This window comes from Bos javanicus, chromosome 5, assembly GCF_032452875.1.
Source record: "Bos javanicus breed banteng chromosome 5, ARS-OSU_banteng_1.0, whole genome shotgun sequence".
In the NCBI taxonomy this organism is placed as follows: Eukaryota; Metazoa; Chordata; class Mammalia; order Artiodactyla; family Bovidae; genus Bos; species Bos javanicus.
In genome coordinates, this window is record NC_083872.1 from 99,303,602 (window position 1) to 99,328,558 (window position 24,957).

At 40.1% G+C, this 24,957-nt stretch overlaps 1 long non-coding RNA gene across 2 annotated transcripts; it reads left to right on the top strand.

The window, feature by feature from the left end:
- Positions 1 to 1,934: 1,934 nt before the first annotated feature.
- LOC133248101 (uncharacterized) lies at positions 1,935 to 14,099 on the top strand. Of its 2 annotated transcripts, none has more exons than XR_009736612.1 (2): positions 1,935 to 2,474; positions 13,878 to 14,099. It is a non-coding gene; the product is annotated as an uncharacterized LOC133248101 (long non-coding RNA). The 2 variants fall into 2 exon arrangements; XR_009736613.1 differs by lacking the exon at positions 1,935 to 2,474 and adding an exon at positions 9,030 to 9,549.
- The last annotated feature ends 10,858 nt before the right edge of the window (positions 14,100 to 24,957 follow it).

Genomic DNA, 24,957 nt, shown 5'->3' on the forward strand with positions numbered 1-24,957 from the left:
AAAGAAATAGAGGAAAACAATAGAATGGGAAAGACTAGATATCTCTTCAAGAAAATTAGAGATACTAAGGGAACATTTCATGCAAAGATGGGCTATGGTAAAGGACAGAAATGGTATGGACCTAACAGAAGCAGAAGATATTAAGAAGAAGTGGCAAGAATACACAGAAGAACTATACAAAAAATATCTTCATGACCCAGATAATCACGATGGTATGATCACTTACCTAGAGCCAGACATCCTGGAATGCAAAGTCAAGTGGGCCTTAAGAAGCATCACTATGAACAAAGCTAATAGAGGTGATGGAATTCCAGTTGAGCTATTTCAAAACCTAAAAGATGATGCTGTGAAAGTGCTGCACTCAATATACCAGCATATTTGGAAAACTCAGCAGTGGCCACAGGACTATAAAAGGTCAGTTTTCATTCCAATCCCAAAAGAAAGGCAATGCCAAAGAATGCTCAAACTACTGCACAATTGGACTCATCTCACATGCTAGTAAAGTAATGCTCAAAATTCTCCAAGCCAGGCTTCAACCATACATGAACCGTGAACTTCCAGAGGTTCAAGCTGAATTTGGAAAAGGCAGAGGAACCATAGATCCAACTGTTAACATTCACTGGATCATTGAAAAAGCAAGAGAATTCCAGAAAAACATCTATTTCTGCTTTATTGACTATGCCAAAGCCTTTGACTGTGTGGATCACAACAAACTGTAGAAAACTCTTAAAGAGATAGGGATACCAGACCACCTGATCTGCTGCCTGAGAAATCTGTGTGCAGGTCAGGAAGCAATAGTTGGAACTGGACAGGGACCAACAGACTGGTTCCAAATTAAGAAAGGAGTAAGTCAAGGCTGTATATTGTCACCCTGCTTATTTAACTTGTATACAGAGTACATCATGTGAAATGCCAGGCTGGATGAAGCACAAGCTGCAATCAAGATTGCCAAGAGAAATATAAATAACCTCAGATATGCAGATAACACCAGCGTTATGGCAGAAAGGAAGAAGAACTAAAGAGCCTCTTGATGAAAGTGAAAGTGGAGAGTGAAAAAGTTGGCTCAAAACTCAACATTCAGAAAACTAAGATCATGGCATCTGGTCCCATCACTTCATGGGAAATAGATGGGGAAACAATAGACACAGTGAGAGACTTTATTTTGGGGGTTCCCAAATCACTGCAGATGGTGACTGCAGTCATGAAATTAAAAGACACTTACTCCTTGGAAGAAAAGTTATGATCATCCTAGGCAGCATATTAAAAAACAGAGACATTACTTTGCCAACAAAAGTCTATCTAGTCAAAGCTATGGTTTTCCAATTGTCATGTATGGATGTGAGAGTTGGACTATAAAGAAAGCTGAGTACCGAAGAATTGATGCTTTTGCACTGTGGTGTTGGAGGAGACTATCCTGGAGGAGAAGATCCAACAAGTCCATCCTAAAGGAAATCAGGCCTGAATATTCATTGGAAGGACTGATGCTGAAGCTGAAACTGCAATCCTTTGGCCGCCTGGTGCAAAGATCTGACTCATTGGAAAAGACCCTTTTGGTGGGAAAGATTGAAGGTGGGAGGAGAAGGGGACAACAGAGGATGGATGAGATGGTTGGATGGCATCACCGACTCAATGGACATGAGTTTGAGTAAACTCTGGGAGTTGAGGATGGACAGGGCGGCCTGGAATGCTGCAGTCCACGGGGTCGCAAAGAGTGGGACACGACTGAGAGACTGAACTGAACTGATTATCCAACTTTGTAAATGGAAATATGGCCAATTGCAAGAGAATATCCCAATTTTCTCTTCCTAGATTTGTCCATTTGGTAATGGGCAGCAAAGCCTGGCATGCTGCAGTCCATGGGGTCTCAAAGAGTCGGACATGACTGAGTGACTGAACTGAACTGAACTGAGCCCTGAAATTCAAATTATTTGGGATTCAGCTTTAATATTTTAAAACTGGGGGAAAGAGGAGGGGTGTCCATGAAAGAAGACAGATCAATGCACGAGATCTCATTCACGCTGCGGTAGGACCTTCAGCTCTACAAACCCTAATGAAATAATGGGTGTGATCTTCACTCCAGCGCTGGGGAGAGGACACACATTGACAACTGAGATTTATTAATACTGAAGTAACCGGCTCAGACTGTCATTACGCAAGATATCCACAAGGTGGCAGTGACACTGAGTTAAAAGTAAATTCACAGTTGAATTCTAAAAAGAAATGCTTCTTCAATGGCTAGTGTTTACATATTTCTCTTCCCCCGCCTTTATGATGTCACCGAGGCCAGAGAAGCTGGGAGAACAAAGGCAGTATAAACAGCAGAACAGTGACGACGACTCCCACGAAGAAACTGACTAGGAGCTACTCCCTTTGCAGTCTTCCCAGTCCTGCGAAGGAGAGTTTTACCATCCTTGTCCTCATTTTACATAAGAAACGAGGAAGAGAGAAATGAATTATCTAAAGTAGCAGAGATAGTAAGTGATCCAGCCAGAATTCAGAATTTTGTGTCTCTGGTCAAAGTCCAGGGTCCCTTCACCACACTTGCAGGGAAAACTGAAGAAAGCCATTTTGACTAACAAAGGGACCTTCCTTCCTAACCACCCTTCATTGATACAGAAATGAGATGTGGGATCCTTTTCTTTATAACAAAGGGGCTCTTAAAAGATTTGATCCTTTTTATTTATTTATTTATTTTTTTGAGATTCTTTTATTTATTTTTTTTCTAATTTTATTTTATTTTTAAACTTTACATAATTGTATTAGTTTTGCCAAATATCAAAATGAATCCGCCACAGGTATACACGTGTTCCCCATCCTGAACCCTCCTCCCTTCTCCCTCCCCATACCATCCCTCTGGGCCGTCCCAGTGCACCAGCCCCAAGCATCCAGCATCGTGCATCGAACTTGGACTGGCAACTCGTTTCCTACAAGATATTCTACATGTTTCATTGCCATTCTCCCAAATCTTCCCACCCTCTCCCTCTCCCACAGAGTCCATAAGACTGTTCTATACATCAGTGTCTCTTTTGCTGTCTCGTACACCAGGTTATTGTTACCATCTTTCTAAATACCATATATATGCGTTAGTATACTGTATTTATGTTTTTCCTTCTGGCTTACTTCACTCTGTATAATAGGCTCCAGTTTCATCCACCTCATTAGAACTGATTCAAATGTATTCTTTTTAATGGCTGAGTAATACTCCATCGTGTATATGTACCACTGCTTTCTTATCCATTCATCTGCTGATGGACATCTAGGTTGCTTCCATGTCCTGGCTATTATAAACAGTGGTGCGATGAACATTGGGGTACACGTGTCTCTTTCCCTTCTGGTTTCCTCAGTGTGTATGCCCAGCAGTGGGATTGCTGGATCATAAGGCAGTTCTATTTCCAGTTTTTTAAGGAATCTCCACACTGTTCTCCATAGTGGCTGTACTAGTTTGCATTCCCACCAACAGTGTAAGAGGGTTCCGTTTTCTCCACACCCTCTCCAGCATTTATTATTTGTAGACTTTTGGATCGCAGCCATTCTGACTGGTGTGAAATGGTACTTCATAGTGGTTTTGATTTGCATTTCTCTGATAATGAGTGATGTTGAGCATCTTTTCATGTGTTTGTTAGCCATCTGTATGTCTTCTTTGGAGAAATGTCTATTTAGTTCTTTGGCCCATTTTTTGATTGGGTCGTTTATTTTTCTGGAGTTGAGCTGTAGGAGTTGCTTGTATATTTTTGAGATTAGTTGTTTGTCGGTTGCTTCATTTGCTATTATTTTCTCCCATTCTGAAGGCTGTCTTTTCACCTTGCTAATAGTTTCCTTTGATGTGCAGAAGCTTTTAAGGTTAATTAGGTCCCATTTGTTTATTTTTGCTTTTATTTCCAATATTCTGGGAGGTGGGTCATAGAGGATCCTGCTGTGATGTATGTCGGAGAGTGTTTTGCCTATGTTCTCCTCTAGGAGTTTTATAGTTTCTGGTCTTACGTTTAGATCTTTAATCCATTTTGAGTTTATTTTTGTGTATGGTGTTAGAAAGTGGTCCAGTTTCATTCTTTTACAAGTGGTTGACCAGATTTCCCAGCACCACTTGTTAAAGAGATTGTCTTTAATCCATTGTATATTCTTGCCTCCTTTGTCAAAGATAAGGTGTCCATATGTGCGTGGATTTATCTCTGGGCTTTCTATTTTATTCCATTGATCAATATTTCTGTCTTTGTGCCAGTACCATACTGTCTTGATAACTGTGGCTTTGTAGTAGAGCCTGAAGTCAGGTAGGTTGATTCCTCCAGTTCCATTCTTCTTTCTCAAGATTGCTTTGGCTATTCGAGGTTTTTTGTATTTCCATACAAATTGTGAAATTATTTGTTCTAGCTCTGTGAAGAATACTGTTGGTAGCTTGATAGGGATTGCGTTGAATCTATAAATTGCTTTGGGTAGTATACTCATTTTCACTATATTGATTCTTCCAATCCATGAACATGGTAATTTCTCCATCTATTAGTGACCTCTTTGATTTCTTTCACCAGTGTTTTATAGTTTTCTATATATAGGTCTTTAGTTTCTTTAGGTAGATATATTCCTAAGTATTTTATTCTTTCCGTTGCCATGGTGAATGGAATTGTTTCCTTAATTTCTCTTTCTGTTTTCTCATTATTAGTGTATAGGAATGCAAGGGATTTCTGTGTGTTGATTTTATATCCTGCAACATTACTATAGTCATTGATTATTTCTAGTAATTTTCTGGTGGAATCTTTAGGGTTTTCTATGTAGAGGATCATGTCATCTGCAAATAGTGAGAGTTTTACTTCTTCTTTTCCAATTTGGATTCCTTTTATTTCTTTTTCTGCTCTGATTGCTGTGGCCAAAACTCCCAAAACTATGTTGAATAGTAATGGTGAAAGTGGGCACCCTTGTCTTGTTCCTGACTTTAGAGGAAATGCTTTCAATTTTTCACCATTGAGGATAATGTTTGCTGTGGGTTTGTCATATATAGCTTTTATTATGTTGAGGTATGTTCCTTCTATTCCTGCTTTCTGGAGAGTTTTTATCATAAATGGATGTTGAATTTTGTCAAAAGCTTTCTCTGCATCTATTGAGATAATCATATGGTTTTTATTTGTCAATTTGTTAATGTGGTGTATTACATTGATTGATTTGTGGATATTGAAGAATCCTTGCATCCCTGGGATAAAGCCCACTTGATCATGGTGTATGATCTTTTTAATGTGTTGTTGGATTCTGATTGCTAGAATTTTGTTAAGGATTTTTGCATTTTTGTTCATCAGTGATATTGGCCTGTAGTTTTCTTTTTTTGTGGCATCTTTGTCAGGTTTTGGTATTAGGGTGATGGTGGCCTCATAGAATGAGTTTGGAAGTTTACCTTCCTCTGCAATTTTCTGGAAGAGTTTGAGCAGGATAGGTATTAGCTCTAATAGAAAATCTTAACAGACCCATCACAAGCATGGAAATTGAAACTGTAATCAAAAATCTTCCAGCAAACAAAAGCCCCGGTCCAGACGGCTTCACAGCTGAATTCTACCAAAAAAAAAAAAAAGATTTGATCCTTTTTAGCACAGTTCAGTTCAGTCGCTCAGTCATGTCCGACAACTCTTTGCAACCCCATGGACTGCAGCACGCCAGGCTTCCCTGTCCATCACCAACTCTCGGAGTTTGCTCAAACTCATGTCGATTGAGTAGGTGATGCCATCCAACCATCTCATCCTCTGTGGTACCCTTCTCCTCCTGCTTTCAATCTTTCCCAGCATCAGGGTCTTTTCCAGTGAGTCGGTTCTTCACACCAGGTGACCAGTATATTGGAGATTCAGCTTCAGCATCAGTCCTTCCAAAGAATATTCAGGACTGATTTCCTTTAGGACTGATTTCTGTTTAAGCACAAGACAGAACAAATAACTTTCCCAGACACGTTAGTGTATTGATCACTATAGCAATTTAAACTTTAATGTTTGAGCCACTCATATTTTTTCCTGCCACTTTGATGGAGCAGGAACATTTTTGTCATTGCTGTAATCTTAATCAAGGTACTTTGAGTTAGAAGTAAAAGAATTTCATTCAAACTTGACTGAAAGGGGGGTAGGGAAAGGATGATTTTTCAGTGGAACAAAGATGTATTTCAAAGAATCCAAAGATCAGTTTTTTCCATTGTTCAATCAGTCGGTGGTGTCTGACTCTTTGCAATCCCATGGACTCCAGCACGCTAGGCTTCTCTGTCCTGTCACTATATCCCAGAGTTTGCTCAAACTCACGTCCATTGAGTTGATGATGCCATCCAACTATCTCATCCTCTGTATCCCTCTTCTCCTCTTGCCTTCAATTTTTCCCAGCATTAGAGAAGTTTTTTTTTTGTTGTTGTTGTTGTTGTTGTTTTTTAGGTGATATAGAAGGTTAAAGTCAAGAACCAGAAAACCATTAGGGGACTTCTCTGGCAGTCCAATAGTTAAGACTTTGATTTCCAATGCAGGGGTGGAGGTTTAATCCCTGGTTGGGGCCCTAAGATCCCGCATGCCCTGCTGCTCAAAATAAAATAGAAGCAGTATTGTAACAAATTCAACAAAGACTTTAAAAATGGTCCACATTAAAAAAATCATTTTTTAAAATGAAAGAAAAATAAAATCATTAGGAATTATGGCAATCACTCACATACTCATTCTCTTTCTCTCTACTTTCTCTAGCCCATGGTTTTCTTGGTATGTCTGGGCTACTGCCTTTTTTAAAATTTATTTATTTTAATTGGAGGATATTTACAATATTGTGATGGGTTTTGCCATACATCAACATGAATCAGCCATGGGTATACATGTGTCCCGCCCATCCTGAATCCCCTTCCCACCTCCCTCTGCATCCTATCCCACTGAGTTGTCCCAGAGCGCTGGCTTTGGGCACCCTGCTTCGTGCATTGAACTTGCACTGGCCATCTATTTTACAAGTGGTAATGTACATGTTTCAGTGCTATTCTCTCAAATCAACCCACCCTCTCCTTCTCCCACTGAATCCAAAAGTCTATTCTTTACATCTGTGTCTCCTTTGCTGCCCTACATGTAGGATCATGATTACCATCTTTCTAAATTCCATATGTATGTGTTAATATACAGTATTTGTCTTTCTCTTTCTGACTCACTTCACTCTGTATAACTGGCTTTCCCTTCTTCTCCAGACCCCACAGCTCCTGCATTCACACACCCTCAGCTCCAGGGGCTAGCAGAGACTGGCTCACATCTTTCAGTTCAGATTCCTAACCTCTGAGAAAAAGAATCCAACTGGTGGGACTACGGCTATGGCGTAACTAAGTACAAATAAGGGTGATGATTATCTAAGAAGGATGCTCTGAGCCAAGCAGCTATCCTAGAAAATGCATGTCATTACTGGCTAAATAACTTCCTGGGGAATCTGAAAGAATATCAGGATGAAAATTCAGTGTGAAATTTGGCATTTTCACCCTTCCCTCTATGTAGATGGTGATAACTATCAAACCATAATTTGGGACATAGATTTTGATAAATTTTCAAAATACTTAAAGATCAAAATTAGAAAATTTAAACTTACAATATCTGTACCTCAACCTGCCCATTTCAAGAATGGATTGTAAAAATTAAAATGTATTTTGACCATAGATCAAATAGCAATACACATAACATGACAAAATTTCATTTAAATTTGACATACAGAAAGATGTCTGACTAAAGTTGGAATTACTGACTAAAGTTGGAGTCATTTACAACAAACACATTTTTCCTGGAAAATGATCTTTAAATAATAAGATGGATCTAACAAGGATATTTAATATCTTGATTAGAACCAAGTTAGCGAAAAAATTTTAAGTGACACTCTTAGGCTGTTAATAACCAACACTTATTCTATTTAGTAAAAGGAAAAGGAAAAGGTACCAATTCATTACAAATGTGCAGTACTATCAGAAGCTAAGTTAAATGCAGTTTATACTCTATACTAGTGATTTTCAAACTGTAACACACTTCAGAATTGCTTGGATTTCTTCTTAAAACAAGAAAGGCTGTCTGCACCTCCTCCAGTTTCTGACTCTTTAGGCCGGTCTAGGGTCTATACTTTATAATTTGCATTTCTAAAAGTTCCCAGATGGTGTTGATGCTGCTTGTTTAGGGGTTACTCTTTGAAACCTCCTGCTCTAAACTCAGGAGTGAAGAACCATTTCTTCTCCTTTCCTTTCTCCTTTCTTTTCTTTTTCTTGCCTTCTTCCTTCCTTTCTTTCTCACATATTTTTTGGTGTATGTGAAAACACGTACGTTTTCCTCCCTCAGCACATTTCACCCATCCAAGAATGATGTGTGTCTGTGCGTGCGCTCAGTTGTGTCTGACTCTCTGTCTTACTTCATTTAGTATGATAACCTCTGGGTCCAACCATGTTGCTGCAAATGGCATTATTTCACTCTTTTTATGGCTGAATAATATTTCATTATGTATATATATATACCACATCTTCTTTTTTTTATGGGCTAATTCATCTGGCGACTTTTTTTTTTAATCAAAACCTTGTTGGCAGACCTAATTAGGGAAAACTAAGACGTGGGGAACTTTTGTTTCCATAACCTAGTCTCCATCTTTTCCCCACATTGCTTGAATAATTTTTTAGTCCTTCTGCTATTGGATTCTCCTCCTGGGGGAGGGGTGGGAATCTGATCCTGAACTTTTAAAGCATCGTTGCTCATCTTCTCTGACTCTGCTTTATAAAGGAGTCTGTTTTGTAGTATAAGGCAGTCTGGTGTTGTGTTGTCAGTGATTTAAATGATAACAACCCTCCTCGGCTGTTTGATCATCTGCCTTTGAATTTTTATTTCGATTTTTTTTTTGTTTGTTTCACTCTTCATTTGATTCTGCTTAGGCACCTGTATATTGCTCCAGGAATTATGTCCCCAAATAATAACAGTAACTTATACCTTTACTGGGCTTCCCAGGTAGCTCAGCTGGTAAAGAATTTATCTGCCTTGCAGGAGACCCCTGTTCAATTCCTGGATCAAGAAGTTTCCCTGGAGAAGAGATAGCTACCCACTCCTGTATTCTTGGGCTTCCCTGGTAGCTCAGACAGTAAAGAATCTGCCTGAAATATAGGAGACCTGTGTTCCATTCCTGGGTTCGGAAGATCTCCTGGAGAAAGAAATGGCTACCCACTCCAGTATTCTAGCCTAGAGAATCCCCATGGACAGAGGAGCCTGGCAGACTACAGTCCATGAGGTCACAAAGAGTCAGACATGACTGAGAGACTAAACACACACACATACCTTGACTGTCATGATGCTAACATGTAATATTGCACAAAGCTCTTTATTGCTTCTGGAAGGTAGATCTTTAGAACACCCCTGTACTCTACCCTTGATATTCAGAGACTGCTGTGCTATGTGGAGCAGAGATGCCCTGTCATTACCAACTTCGTTTTATGAGGTTTTCCTAAGTTACTGAAGTCTTGTCACACTCTTTTACAAGCTACTCTTGGAACAATACTGAGAAATGGGTCAGCACTGTCATGACGTTTACCAGATTGGAAGAAGAGACCTCCATTTAAAGGTTATTTTCTGATGGATTGACAACCAACAACAAAATCTTTTTTTATAAGTAGATTTTAGAATCTCTTTTGCCTTTTGGTCAAGAGCACTGTAACTGGCCAGAACGCATTAGTAAGATAAATTTCTTTAGTGATCTTGGAATTTAGTTAAATCACCACACAGATCACAACTCAGACACATAGTAAGATGGATAAGTGACACAATATGTCAAATGTATCATGTGTTATTATTTATATTTATCTGTCATGTATTGCAGATTTTCATTTGGGTGCTTGGACATGTTAAGATACTCACATCATGCTCCTCTCTTCATCACTCTCATTTTGACCCCTTATCCACCCTGCCCTGTGACCATAATCATCATAATCATTTACAAAGATGCCATAAGTTCTGCTTCTACACCGTCTCTTCCTAGGTGCACCCCTGACGACTACGCCAAGTTCTCCTTGGTGGTGTCTATCTCTATGGTTTTTCCACAGCAGTTAATAGATGAATACATTTTAAATTATTTTAAATATATTTGATTTGTAATGACAGAAAAATATATGTGAGTGTATAGTACACATATACAAACATTGAAAATGTATATTAAAAACCAGAAAGGATAAAAAGCATGTCTTAAACATTATTTTAACTTTTTTTAGTAGATAACATTTCAAACATTCAGAAAGGTTGCAACTATAAGAAAAACACAAAACTAATCCACATACTTTCACTCATATTCTCTTAATAACATTTTACGCCCATTTGCTTGTAACTCTCTCTCTTTTTGCCTGAACTGTTTCAGGATAAGTTACATACATCATGGCCTTTTACCCCTAAACTTTTCAGTGTGTATTTCCTAAGAATCATGACAATCTCTTAACATGACAATAACCACAGCACACTTATCAACTTTAGCATAAAGTCATTTAAATTTTATAGTCATCCTCATCAATTCATTTGGTCTCATATTGTTAATTCTTGTCCTGCTTGAATCCAATTTTTCCATTACAGTTCTGAAAGTTCTTACCCAATTCTGTGCCATGATCTTAAAGTACCAGGAACTTGTATTATAGAGTTCTTGTCTGAATCTTTTCCATGATTCTCTCTGAAGATAAAGCATTTTTTCAAAAGCATAAGGATAAAACAATAACTGTCTGTAAATGACCAAAAGACTTCTAAAATGGCTAAGTTCAAGATCTGATAGGAGTTCATTTGATAAGAAAATTCAGTTATTTTCATGGCACACAATAATTTAAGGCAATAATTAGACAATGAGGGTACTGATACTACTCTGAACTTCGATTTCTGGAATACCTACCTATATCAGTAACTTATATCCATACACATATAACCTAAGATTTATTATCACTTCTTTTTTGACAATGTTTCCCATGTCATTTAACATGCCAAATCCAAATAAACCTAATTAGTTTAGCATTTTCTTTACAGAGTGAGAGACAAAATTTTGAGAATTTCCAGGGGCCCTCTGGGAAATCTCAAAGTTAGTTTGAGGTCAAAAAGACTCCATTTAGGTTTGATTTGGGAAGTCATAAAAAAAAAAGAAGATCGAACATTCGATTAAATAGGATCACAGGTCATGAAATAATGCTTAGTTACCTATTTAGTGAAACTGACAATAAAAGATATTAAAGGCAAATATCAACGGTTACATTGGAGAAGGCAATGGCAACCTGCTCCAGTACTCTTGCCTGGAAAATCCCATGGATGGAGGAGCCTGGTAAGCTGCAGTCCATGGGGTCGCTAAGGGTCAGACATGACTGACTGACTTCACTTTCACTTTTCACTTTCATGCATTGGAGAAGGAAATGGCAACCCACTCCAGTGTTCTTGCTTGGAGAATCCCAGGGACGGAGGAGCCTGGTGGGCTGCCATCTATGGGGTCGCACAGAGTTGGACACGACTGAAGCGACTTAGCAGTAGCAGCAGTAACATGAAAGGTTACATAGCTGTGAACAAAATTTATCTTTTTCAGTATTGAGAAGACTCATTTTCTAATGTAATCAAAGATCTAATAAAGACAATAAGAATCACAGGAAATTATTTTGTTAAAACACAGAATCTTTGCTTTCCAGGCTGAGTATCCAAAAGGCAACAAAACAAAAACAAAAAGCTTTCAACATCTTTTAATCAGAGAAAATAGTCTACCAATAAAACTGCCTTTTTAACAGACAGCGCTTTAATTGCTCAGTCGTGTCTGACTCTGTGACCCCTTGGGCTGTAGCCTGCCAGGCTCCTCTGTCCATGAGATTTCCCAGGCAAGAATACTAGAGTGGATTGCTTCACTCCCTTCTCCAGGGGATCTTCCCGACCCAGGGATCAAACCCAAGTCTCCTGCATTGCAGGCAGATTCTTTACCATCTGAACCACCAGGGAAGCCCAGAAACAAAAATACATACTAATTTTGTACCAGTATACTTTTGATATTTTGACCAGTACATTTTTGATATTTTGACCAGTACTTTGGCCGCCTTATGTGAAGAGCTTTCTCATTGAAAAGATCCTAATGCTGGGAAAGATTCAAGGCAAAGGAGAAGGGGGCAGCGAAGGATGAGATGGTTAGATAGCATCATCAACTCAATTGATATGAATTTGAACAAACTCTGAAAGTTAGTGGAGGACAGAGAAGCCTGGCATGCTGCAGTCCATGGGGTCGCAAAGAGTCGGACACGATTTAACAACTAAACAACAAGTTTTGATATTAAGGCTCATTCTTTAAAAATATAATCCCAATCATAGCCAGGTTTACCACACATAAAATTCATTTCCAGGATTCCTTTTCCACAAACCTTCCATGAAATTTTTTCTATCCATTTACGTTTTGGCCTATATTGTCCTTTCTTTTTCTGTAACAGCCAGTCATTCTACTTCTGAATAAAATGTCTTCCTTTTTCTCTTGAAAAAAGTACATTCTTCTTAGCTCTCCTTATCCTAAAAACATTCTACTTTCCTTACCACTTTTTGTTCTTAATATTTTTATTTATTTGGCTGCACCAAGTCTTAGCTGTGGCATGTGATATCTAGTTGCAGCATGTGAACTCTTAGTTGAGGCATGTGGGTTCTAATTCCCTGGCCAGGGATCAGACCTGGGCCCTCTGCATTGGAAGTGTGGAGTCTTAGCTCCTGGAACACCAGGGAAATACCTCCTGACTTACTTTTTGTACACAGTTGTTTTCTTTCACTATTATTACTTCTGGTATTTTTAATTAAATGTATCAATTAGCATTCTTAACCCTTAGAAACCTTACTTTCTAGTGAAAACTGAAAGGTAAACAATAATCGACTGGTTGTTACATCAGCATTCTGTGCACTGGAAAACTTATAAATACTGTTAATAATTTCTAGAAATGGAGTCTTTTCAGTAAACTTTTCGGTGTGGCAGATGTATTTACTATTAGACCCAAACATCTTTAATTCTTCTATAGTAAGAATCTCAAAGTAGATAAATATATCAGTTTTTAACATGTCAGTGTTTTATTTGGAAAGGATCTAGATATTCAATGACTATCCATCATTTAACTTACCTCAGTGTAACTATGGGCTTCCCAGGTGGCTCAGTGGAGAAAGAATCTGTCTGCAATACAGGAGATACCAGAGATATGGGTTTGATTCCTGGGTGGGGAAGATCCCCTAGAGGAGGGCACAGCAACCCACTCCAGTATTCTTGCCTGGAGAATCCCATGGACAGAGGAGCCTGTCCATGGGGTCCATGAGTCCATGGGGTCACAAAGAGTCAGACACGATTGGAGTGACTGAGCACAGCACAGCACAGTATAACTATAAGATTTCAAGCTGATGAAAATGTTTTGGAAACTATCTTTAAGCAATTATGTTTAGATTACTCTTGAAAATTTCACAAGACATTAAACAGCTAACCGTCTTCTTATCTTTTTTGCTGACAAGCTCTGGAACGGTGATAACATAAGCTTTTTTGACTTTAATAAACCTAGGTAGAATAAAAATTCTACGTCTGCATCATGGTGTTGACAGCTCTGAGGACATGTTTGTTTAAACTAAACAAACAAAACTTAAAGTAGCTTTTATTTATTAAAGATTATTCTTTATCACTCGAACTTGAAAAACATTTGAGTTAGTTTCTATATTTCTGAGAGGACATACTTGATTTGGATAAGCACTTACTTTTCTTCAAGCTGATTAAATAGAGCTCCTTTACAAATTCATGTTGGCAAACCCTCTACAGATAGAAAATTCATCTATCAATCTATATAAATATATAAACATACAGAAGGATACAAAGATCTTGCGGCTTTAATTTTTAAATCTTAACCACAAGACAGGTCCTTTCATTTTTTTTTTCCGGATCAGGATCATCTCCCTGAAGTTTGCATTTCAAACAGATGGCTCTGGATTCCTAGAGAAGACAGGGTCAAAATTTACACCTCAAAGGCACAAAGAAAAGACTTTTTCTCCAAGAAAGAGTTTTGTTTCCAATGTCCGGATCCTTTACAGTATCTGCAAGCTTTCTAAGATGAATGGGAAAGGTTTGGGGATTGTTTTTTTTTAATAAAAGGATTGGTGGGCTTTGAATTGTTCCTAGTGTTGCATTTCTATTATTATAAAACAAAATACAGTTGTTTCTAATTCTTCAAAGAATTGGGTTTCAACCTGAAAGGTAGCAAGAGGCTGATTCAACCATTCAACTTATTTCTTTATATCAGGGAGAAGATTTCCAATAAAGATTTTCCAATCAAACGAATCCTATGTTCTAGAGATGGAGCTGTGTGTCTTTGGACTGTTTTACTAAATCCTTTCACAATAAATTCAGGATGTTTTCTTTCCTTCTGAATACATTGTTCCATTTTAGCTTGGGAAAGAAAACCTTAAAAAATTTCTATCAAGCTCTGAATACCAGTTTCCATCATCAGATCATAAAGCTCATTTTATATTTCAGATGATCATTTAACTTTTGATGTCCAGTATTAGTAACACATAAAACATCTACCACGTTTTGTATCAGATAAGACAACACTGACGTAGATGCTGACAGACGATTCATCTTGTAAACAGATGATGCAAACGTACAGTATCAATAAGCACAGTACAGTACTATAGAAAAAAATTTAAAAATTCTTTCAAATATCTTATTATCTGGTTTAACCAGGACAAACACTAAATATTTCTGGCTGTAATGAACTTCTTAAATTTTTTTTCCTTTTAAACCAAGGGCATACTCATAAGTGACTCACAACCAAAACCAATAAGCCTTTTATGGTCTAACCATGAATACAAGAGGTATCCCCAAAGAAGTCTGGGAAGTTACCTCTTCCAAGATCCAGAACCACTCCCAAGGATAACCAAAAGAAAGCAAAGGCTTAGACAATTCCCATGAGAGCAGGCAATAGTCAGTAGGATGCCACTGCAAGTGGGATGCAATCCACATTTCTATCCAGCCATATTCTTGGGGTCCCAAGCCTGCTGTTTGAGCTGCCCACACACACAAGAACTGACCACCTCCCTCCCTCTCTTTCTCTTGACCAAGCACTACAGACAGAGATCCAGAAAGCTGACTACAGTAAGAACTCTTGCCCCTTGTCAGCTTCTGCCAGTCTCCCCAGGATCCCATCTGCAGGCTCCAGAGTGAGTAGAGTTCCCTCTGAATGACCAGAAAGTGTAGGAGATGAAAAGTATCACACACACACCCCACCCCCGCCACCTTTCTGGATTCTTGGCTGAGAATCCCTATTCTCTAGAGCACCTCATAAAGAGATAAGCTTATCTAGGTTTAAAGTTTTCCACTGTGGCTGTTATAATTCAAGATTATCTTTCATAAGATTAACCTACTTGTTCAAACAAACACAACTTCAGGGCCAGTAATTTTTATATGTAAAGTTAGCCAAAAACCCAGATGGAGGAGACCCAGATTCTCTGGACTTGAAGGAACCCATTTTTTCTTCTTCTTCCTCTTGAAAAAACAATTAAAAAAAATTAATCTGAGGCCTCACACCTTGGACATAGGGTATCTCTTCATCCAGATAACCCAAGTAAGACAGTAGATGTTGTGAGAGGGCATCAGAAGGCAGACACACTGAAACCATAATCACAGAAAACTAGTCAATCTAATCACACAGACCACAGCATTGTCTAACTCAGTGAAACTAAGCCATGCCCGGTGGGGCCACCCAAGACAGGCTGGTCATGGTGGAGAGGTCTGACAGAATGTGGTCCACTGGAGAAGGGAATGGCAAACCACTTCAATATTCTTGCCTTGAGAACCCCATGAACAGTATGAAAAGGCAAAATGATAGGATACTGAAAGAGGAACTCCCCAGGTCAGTAGGTGCCCAATATGCTACTGGAGATCAGTGGAGAAATAACTTCAGAAAGAATGAAGGGATGGAGCCAAAGCAAAAACAATACCCAGTTGTGGATGTGACTGGTGATAGAAGCAAGGTCCGATGTCGTAAAGAGCAATATTGCATAGGAACCTGGAATGTCCTATGAATCAAGGCAAATGGAAGTGGTCAAACAGGAGACAGCAAGAGTGAACGTCAACATTCTAGGAGTCAGCGAACTAAAATGGACTGGAATGGGTGAATTGAACTCAGATGAGCCTTATATCTACTACTGTGGACAGGAATCCCTTAGAGGAAACGCAGTAGCCATCATGGTCAACAAAAGAGTCCAAAATGCGGTACTTGGATGCAAACTCAAAAATGACAGAATGATCTCTGTTTGTTTCCAAGGCAAACCATTCAATATCACAGTAATCCAAGTCTATGCCCCAACCAGTAATGCTGAAGAAGCTGAAGTTGAATGGTTCTATGAAGACCTACAAGACCTTTTAGGACTAACACCCCAAAAAGATGTCCTTTACATTATAGGGGACTAGAATGCAAAAGTAGGAAGTCAAGAAACACCTGGAGTAACAGGCAAATTTGGCCTTGGAATACAGAACAAAGCAGGGCAAAGGCTAATAGAGTTTTGCCAAGAGAACGCACTGGTCATAGCAAACACCCTCTTCCAACAACACAAAAGACTCTACACATGGACATCACCAGATGGTCAACACTGAAATCAGATCGATTATATTCTTTGCAGCCAAAGATGGAGAAGCTCTATACAGTCAGCAGAAACAGGACCAGGAGCTGACTGTGGCTCAGATCATGAACTCCTTATTGCCAAATTCAGACTTAAATTGAAGAAAGTAGGGAAAAGCACTAGACCATTCAGGTATGATCTAAATCAAATCCCTTATGATTAGACAGTGGAAGTGAGAAATAGATTTAAGGAATTAGATCGGATAGAGTGCCTGATGAACTATGGACAGAGGTTCATAACATTGTACAGTACACAGGGATCAGGACCATCCGCATGGAAAAGAAATGCAAAAAAGCAATATGGCTGTCTGGGGAGGCCTTACAAATAGCTGTGAAAAGAGAAGTGAAAAGCAAAGGAGAAAAGGAAAGATATAAGCATCTGAATGCAGAGTTCCAAAGAATAACAAGGAGAGATAAGAAAGCCTTCCTCAGCAAGCAATGCAAAGAAATAGAGGAAAACAACAGAATGGGAAAGACTAGAGATCTCTTCAAGAAAATTAGAGATACCAAGGGAACATTTCATGCAAAGATGGGCTTAATAAAGGACAGAAATGGTATGGACTTAACAGAAGCAGAAGATGTTAAGAAGAGGTGGCAAGAATACACAGAAGAACTGTACAAAAAAGGTCTTCATGACCCAGATAATCACGATGGTGATTATCACTCACCTAGAGCCAGACATCCTGAAATGTGAAGTCAAGTGGGCCTTAGAATGCTCCAGTACGAACAAAGCTAGTGGAGGTGATGGAATTCCAGTTGAGCTATTTCAAATCCTGAAAGATGACGCTGTGAAAGTGCTGCAGTCAATATGCCACCAAATTGGGAAAACTCAGAAGAGGCCACAGGACTGGAAAAGAGCAGTTTTCATTCCAATCTCAAAGAAAGGCTATGCCAAAGAATGCTCAAACTACTGCACAATTGCACTCATCTCACAAGCTAGTAAAGTAATGCTCAAAATTCTCTAACCCAGGCTTCAGCAATATGTGAACCATGAACTTCCAGATGTTCAAGCTGGTTTTAGAAAAGGCAGAGGAACCAGAGATCAAATTGCCAACATTGGCTGGATCATGGAAAAAGCGAGAGAGTTCCAGAAAAAGATCTATTTCTGCTTTATTGACTATGCCAAAGCCTTTGACTGTGTGGATCACAATAAACTGTGGAAAATCCTGAAAGAGATGGAAATACCAGAACACCTGACCTGCCTCTTGAGAAACCTATATGCGGGTCAGGAAGCAACAGTTAGAACTGGACATGGAACAACAGACTGGTTCCAAATAGGAAAAAGAGTACATCAAGGCTGTATATTGTCACCCTGCTTATTTAACTTCTATGCAGAGTACATCATGAGAAACTCTGGGCTGGAAGAAGCACAAGCTGGAATCAAGATTGCCGGGAGAAATCTCAATAACCTCAGATATGCAGATGACACCACCCTTAAGGCAGAAAGTGAAGAGGAACCTAAAAGCCTCTTGATGAAAGTGAAAGAAGAGAGTGAAAAGTTGGCTTAAAGCTCAACATTCAGAAAATGAAGATCATGGCATCCGGTCCCATCACTTCATGGGAAATAGATGGGGAAAGAGTGGAAACAGTGTCAGACTTTATTTTTGGGGGCTCCAAAATCACTGCAGATGGTGACTGCAGCCATTAAATTAAAAGACGCTTACTCCTTGGAAGGAAAGTTATGACCAACCTACATAGCATATTCAAAAGCAGAGATATTATTTTGCCAACAAAGGTCCATCTAGTCAAGGCTATGGTTTTTCCAGTGCTCATGTATGGATGTGAGAGTTGGACTGTGAAGAAAGCTGAGCACCGAAGAATTGATGCTTTTGAACTGTGGTGTTGGAGAAGACTCTTGAGAGTCCCTTGGACTGCAAGGAGATCCAACCAGTCCATTCTAAAGGAGATCAGTCCTGGGTGTTCATTGGAAGGACTGATGCTGAAGCTGAAACTCTAGTACTTTGGCCACCGGATGCAAAAGGTTGATTCATTGGAAAAGACTCTGATGCTGGGAGGGATTGGGGGCAGGAGTAGAAGGGGACGACAGAGGATGAGATGGCTGGATGGCATCACTGACTCAATGGATGTGAGTTTGAGTGAACTCTGGGAGTTGGTGATGGACAGGGAGGCCTGGCATGCTCCAATTCATGGGGTTACAAAGAGTCGGACACGACTGAGTGACTGAACTGAACTGAGGCCTCACATTGGACTCAGTCTGGTTTAAAACACACTCAGTTCAACCCCGTACCCAGTCGGGTTTAAGATGGAGCCAAGCCAATTTCAGACACAGACCAGCAAAACAAAAGAGACTGAGAGCCCATAATGCAGATGTTACATGTTTCATATATCTTGGATGGACCTGCCCACAACCACTCTCGTGTTAATGGAGGTCACATTCAATTGACACCTCTTTTTCTGGACATGAGTCTGAGTGAACTGCGGGAGTTGGTGATGGACAGGGAGGCCTGGCGTGCTGCGATTCATGGGGTTGCAAAGAGTTGGACATGACTGAGCGACTGAACTGACTGACTGACTGACTGACTGATATTAGGTTTTAATTTCTTAATCTTGAGGCACTTCAGGCTTAAGTTTTGGTTTGCTTACATTTATTTGTTGTTATTCAGTCACTAAATCATGCACAACTCTTTGAAACCCCATGGACTGCAGCACGACAGGTTTCTCTGTTCTTCACTGTCTCCTGGAGTTTGCTCAAACTCATGTCCATTGAGTCAGCGATGCCATCCAACCATCTCATCCTCTGTTACTCCCTTTTCTTCCTGCCTTCAATCTTTCCATGCATCAGGGTTTTTTTCAGTGAGTCAGCTCTTTGCATCAAGTGGCCAAAATATTGAAGCTTCAGCTTCAGTAAGGCATTAAAGCCACTTCAGTCTAATGGTCTGTGTGTTTAGGGACCTTAAGGGGCTTAAGCAGAAACATAGGGTCAACTGGTGGAAATGATGTGAGTTGCTCACCTGTCAAATCTTCAGCCAGGCCTCTTCATCCTTAGAGGCACCGCCTTCTTCCTTTTCCTCTACCCCTTGGATCAGTCTCCTGCTCACATCCATCCATGTTTGGGAGAAGAGTGAGAAGGTGGTATATTCTTCCCTGTCCTTTACCCACCCTTGACCTTCACCCATTACCTAGTGAAGGATTAGACTGTAGCTCCCTCCCTTTACAAATACCAGTTTATTTATTATTTCCTAAAAACCGTTTCCCAAATAAAGCATGGAAAGTTCTCTGATGAGCACTTACCCGGTAACAACAAATAACCCCTCTTCTGAGCAGACTCGTAGAGCTAATGCTATCTGATTCATAGGCAGAAATTAAATCACTAGAGGGTTGAGTTAAGGGGCTGTAAGACAAGAAAAAGAGGTGTCAATTGCAGGTGACCTCCACTAAGATGAGAGTGGTCCCTTTGGTATTCCCTTGAGAACTTCAAAGCCCAAGTTAGGTTTTTCATCACAAGCACTCATTGGGAGCTCAGTCGTGGAATGTTGATCTTCCTCAAAAGCACCATGAAAGAAAAGCAATCGTATTGCTACCACCCTAAACTGTAAACGTGTGTGTGTATGCTCAGTCACTCAGCCCTGTCTCTTTGCAACCTTAGACTCCTCTGTCCATGAAATTTTCAAGATACTGGAGTGGGTTGCCATTTCCTACTCCAGGGAATCTTCCTGACCCAGGGATCAAACACACATCTCCTGCAACTCCTACATTGGCAGGCAGATTCTTTATCACTGTGCCACCTGGGAAGCACAAAGTAAAGTAAACAGCTGTCCTGTAAAATGTGTCCTTTCTGGTGAGGAGGGGGATAGACAAACATCCACTGAATACTTTACCTGTGACAGATATTACTCTAACACTTGTGTACCCTATCTTGTTTAATCATCACAATAGCCTTATAAAAGCAGTGCTACTATTAACCCTGTTTTACAGAAAAGGGAACTGAAGCTTGGAGATGTGAACTTTCTTAAGGTTGCACAGCCTGTAAGATTGAAATTCCAGCAAGTATGGCTCCAGATTTCCATTCTTTTTTAAAAAAAAATTGCATTATACTTGACTTACAATACTAGTTTATGGTGTACAACATAGGGGTTCAATATTACAGATTATGAATCATGCAAAGTTATTATAATATTATTGAATATGTCCCCTGTGCTGCACATTACATACAGATATGGACTGCTTTACAGATTTGTGTGTCATTTTTGTGTAGGATGCATGTTAATCTTTGTTGTTTAGTCGCTAAGTGTTGTCTGACTCTTTTGCGACTCCATAGACTATAGCTTGCCAGGCTCCTCTGTAAATGGAACTTGCCAGGCTCCTCTGTAAATGGAATTTTCCAGGCAAGAATACAGAGTTGGTTGCCATTTCCTTCTCCAGAGGATCTTCCTGACCCAGGAACCAAATCCAGATTTCTGCATTGCAGATGGATTCTTTACCACTGAGCTACCAGGGAAGTCCAATCTTCTCTGTATTGTATATATGCTGCCTAAGTGAGCAACAGACCTCCATCCTTAATACCAAAGATGTTGGAATGTTAGTCTCATTATTGGGTCCAGTCCCTTTTAAGTGGGTTCCTTTGGCCACCATATTGATGGCAGGTTAAAATCAACGACAGTTTGGTTGGGAGCACCAGTTTCACTCCTTATAGAAGCTGGTTCTCAGGGAGAACTGGAGAAAGATATCTGCCCTTACTTCTCTGCAACTTTGGAAAGTGCCTGTCACTCAGAGATTTTAACTGCCATGTTAACTATCTATCTAATCTCTCATTTGCTTCTGCTGTGTCAGTCGTGCCTGATTCTTTGCGACACCAAGAACTATAACCCGCCAGGCTGCTCTGTCCATGTAATTTTCTAGGCAAGAATATTGGAGTGGGTTCCCATTTCCTACTCCAGAGGATCTTCCTGACCCATGGATTGAACCTGCATCTCTTGCATCTCCTTCATTGGCTGGTGGATTCTTTACCTTTAGTGCCACCTGGGAAGCCCATTCTCATATGATTTTGACCAATAAACTAAAAAGTACCCATATTCCTGAACTTTCCCTCCCTGTTGTGGAAAAAATCAGCTGCTTCTTCTTCCCTCTTTTCACCAGCTTCCTGATTTGGGGGAAGTTTGGAAAGGAGTTGAGCTCAATCAGGCTAAGCTTTGTGCAGGGAACGATGCTCATCTTTGCTCGTGCCCACATCTGCATTGAGTCATTTCCTCTCTTCCCCAGGCTCTTAGGGAAGTCTCCTCTGTAATAAAGTCTCTCCTCTATACTCCCTTACCATAAACATAGTCAGCTTTCCCTAACTTTCTGGCAACACTCTAGGAGGTTTACCTACCACATTCTCAGAATTTAAGTCCCTGGAACCAGCTTTCCTGCTTTCCTAGTGGCTGATACAGCAAAGAATATGCCTGCAATGCAAGAGATATGAGTTCTATCCCTGGGGTAAGGAAGAATCCCTGGAGAAGGAAATGGCAGCCAACTCCAGTATTCTTGCCTGGAGAATCCCATGGACAGAGGAACTTTGGGGTTCCTACAGTCCATGGGGTCACAAAGAGTAGGGCACAACTAAGCAACTAACACATACACACAAAACCAGCTTTCAAGTACCTTCAGTCACAGTCACTGAAACATTTTACTTGGCGCCCTAAGTGTCTTCATCAGGGTGACATCCTCAGACATTCCATAGATCATGTTCATTTTCTCAACTCCCTGTCATCTCAATATTAGCTGTATCCAAGGTGGTGGTGGTGGTTGAATCGATAAGTCATGTTCTACTCTTTTGAACCCATGGGCTATAGCCTGCTAGGCTCCTTTGTCCATGAGATTCTCCAAGCAAGAGTACTGGAGTGGGTTACCATTTCCTTCTCCAGGGGATCTTCTTGACCAGGGAAGACTCAGGGAATTGAACCCTGGTCTAATATATTGCTGGCAGATTCTTTACAGACTGAGCTATGAGGGCTTCCCTGGTGGCTCACCTGGTAAAGAATATGGGAGACCTGGGTTCAGTCCCTGGGTTGGGAAGATCCCCTGGAGAAGGGAATGGCTACCCACTCCAGTATTCTGGCCTGGAGAATTACATGGACTGTATCCAAGGTAGATACAGGTAGAAAAAAGAAAGAAAAGTCTTTTCTCTTGGTATGAAAACTGTATCTCCTAAAAACATTCTAAGTGGCTGATAATCACAAGTTAACTGTTCTTTTTCTAGCTCTGTTTCATCCATTTCAATATGTTAAGCCACACCCCTGATGCCATGTCCAGGCCTGGAGAATAATTTTTACCTTGTGTTCTGAATTTTGACCACACTGTTCCTCTATCTGTGAGAAGTGGCTTAATTTTTAATAATTCATTCTGAAATGAGTGTCTTATATACACAGCCCACTAAAACATTTTCTCAAAACAATTATTGAGCAGTGCTGCATTTACCCCAGGTTCCTTCATCTCCTTCTGGACAATCTTATATGTAGAATTCACAGTAATTTTCAATTCTGTCTCATCGCAGTCCACTAGACACAAATCACTAGGGGCTTCTGAGAGTGCACACCTAACTGTGCATGAGAGTCCTAACCGGGTCAATCGATAATCATCATATTTGCCTTAGGTAGAGTCATGTCACAGGTTGTGGGGCTTTCAGTGCTAAAATTTCAAAATGATTTGGTTTTAGTGGTAGGAGTTATAATCTACCCATGACTCTGATGTAGACTGCATAAGGAATTTTGGTAATTCTAGTAAAAAAAAAAAGAAAGCATATGATATAAGGGTTACAAAGTCACACACTCTTGTGTGAAAAAGTAAAGCTACATAATGCATTAGTCAGGGTCCTGGCAAGAAAAAGATACCATGATAAAAGGTAATTAATTGAGGAGGATTTAGCAAAGATACTACTTGGGAACCATACTCAATATTTTGTAATAACCTATAAGGAGAAAGAATCTGAAAAAATGAAGAAGCTTCCAAATATCATAAGTTAGAGGGGCCAAGGAGAAGAAATGGTTACTAGAATCCAACCCAGGGAGAGCAACTAGAAGAAATGGCTCTCAGACAGGATCTGCTGTCTTCAGTAAAGGGACCCAGTCAACCCATAGGGAGGGACCTTGGAAATAAATATCCCAAGTTATTCTCCTCCATTTCTCTGATCTCCTGCCAGGACCTCCCAATGGCTGAACACAACTGGAATCCAGAGGTCGAAGAAGTCTGTAGAAGCCAATCAATAAAGGCATGAGAAAGGTGGTGCCTAGTTGCTCAGTTGTATCAAGACCCTTATTCAGTTCAGTTCAGTTCAGTTCAGTTGCTCAGTCGGGTCTGACTCTTTGTGACCCCATGAACCGCAGCATGCCAGGCCTCCCTGTCCATCACCAACTCCAGCAAAGCTTATTCATGCTTTCTGCTGAGATGAGCATTGCCCAAGCTTGTGAGAATGTCCAAGCCTGGCAGTCCTGTGGCTCTATGCCACAGTGCCCACAGGAGTCTTTAGCAGAGTCGAGAATGCCAAAAAACATGGTGTGTGGTGGTGGTGCGTGTGTGCTCAGTTGTGTCCAACTTTTTGCAATCCCGTGGACTGTAGCCCACCAGGCTCCTCTGTCCATGGGATACTCCAGGCAAGAACACTGGAGTGGGTTGCCATTTCCTCCTCCAGGGGATCTTCCTGATCCAGGGATTAAACCCACGTCTCTTATATCTCCTGCATTGGCCAGCGGATTTTTATTTTATTTTATTTTTTACCACTGTGCCACTTGGAAGCCTGCCAAGGAACATGATGCAATCCAAATGTGCCCACCATACAGACAACCCCACTTGATGGAGTGCCCTAGGGGGCACTAGAGGGAGCAGGTTGAGGTCCCAGTCACTCACAGTAACCTAACATCCCTCTCCCGTGCTTGAGAATCTTCTTTCCTTGGCTTCTGCTTTTGCATATCTCTTTACAAAGACACTAGCCCTTCTCCCCTTATGATTCAAAATACTCAAGAATATTATCTTTAGCCAGTTTGAACTTTCATGATAGAAAGAGAGGTCTTGGATCAGCTTCTGTCTTTGGTCCTATAGAGCTAACAGCCAAAATCTTGGCTTTCTTTTTGGAATAAGGCAAAAGAAAATCCCAGAAACTGACACAGTTCTTCAGAATTCTCCCTGATTCTTTTATTGCAGTGTAAATAAATGCAACTTAATTTACATAAATCAAATTGAAATTTTAAATGGTGTGGGGTACTCTAGCAGAAGGGGAGATTGAGATTAATCCTAGCACATAAGACTGAAACAAGAAAAAAATATACTAAAAAAAAGAAAACCAGTGTATAAAAAGACAGAAGAACAGTCATAGCCTCGTCCTTTATTTCACTCCTATGTACCTTTTCCTCTTC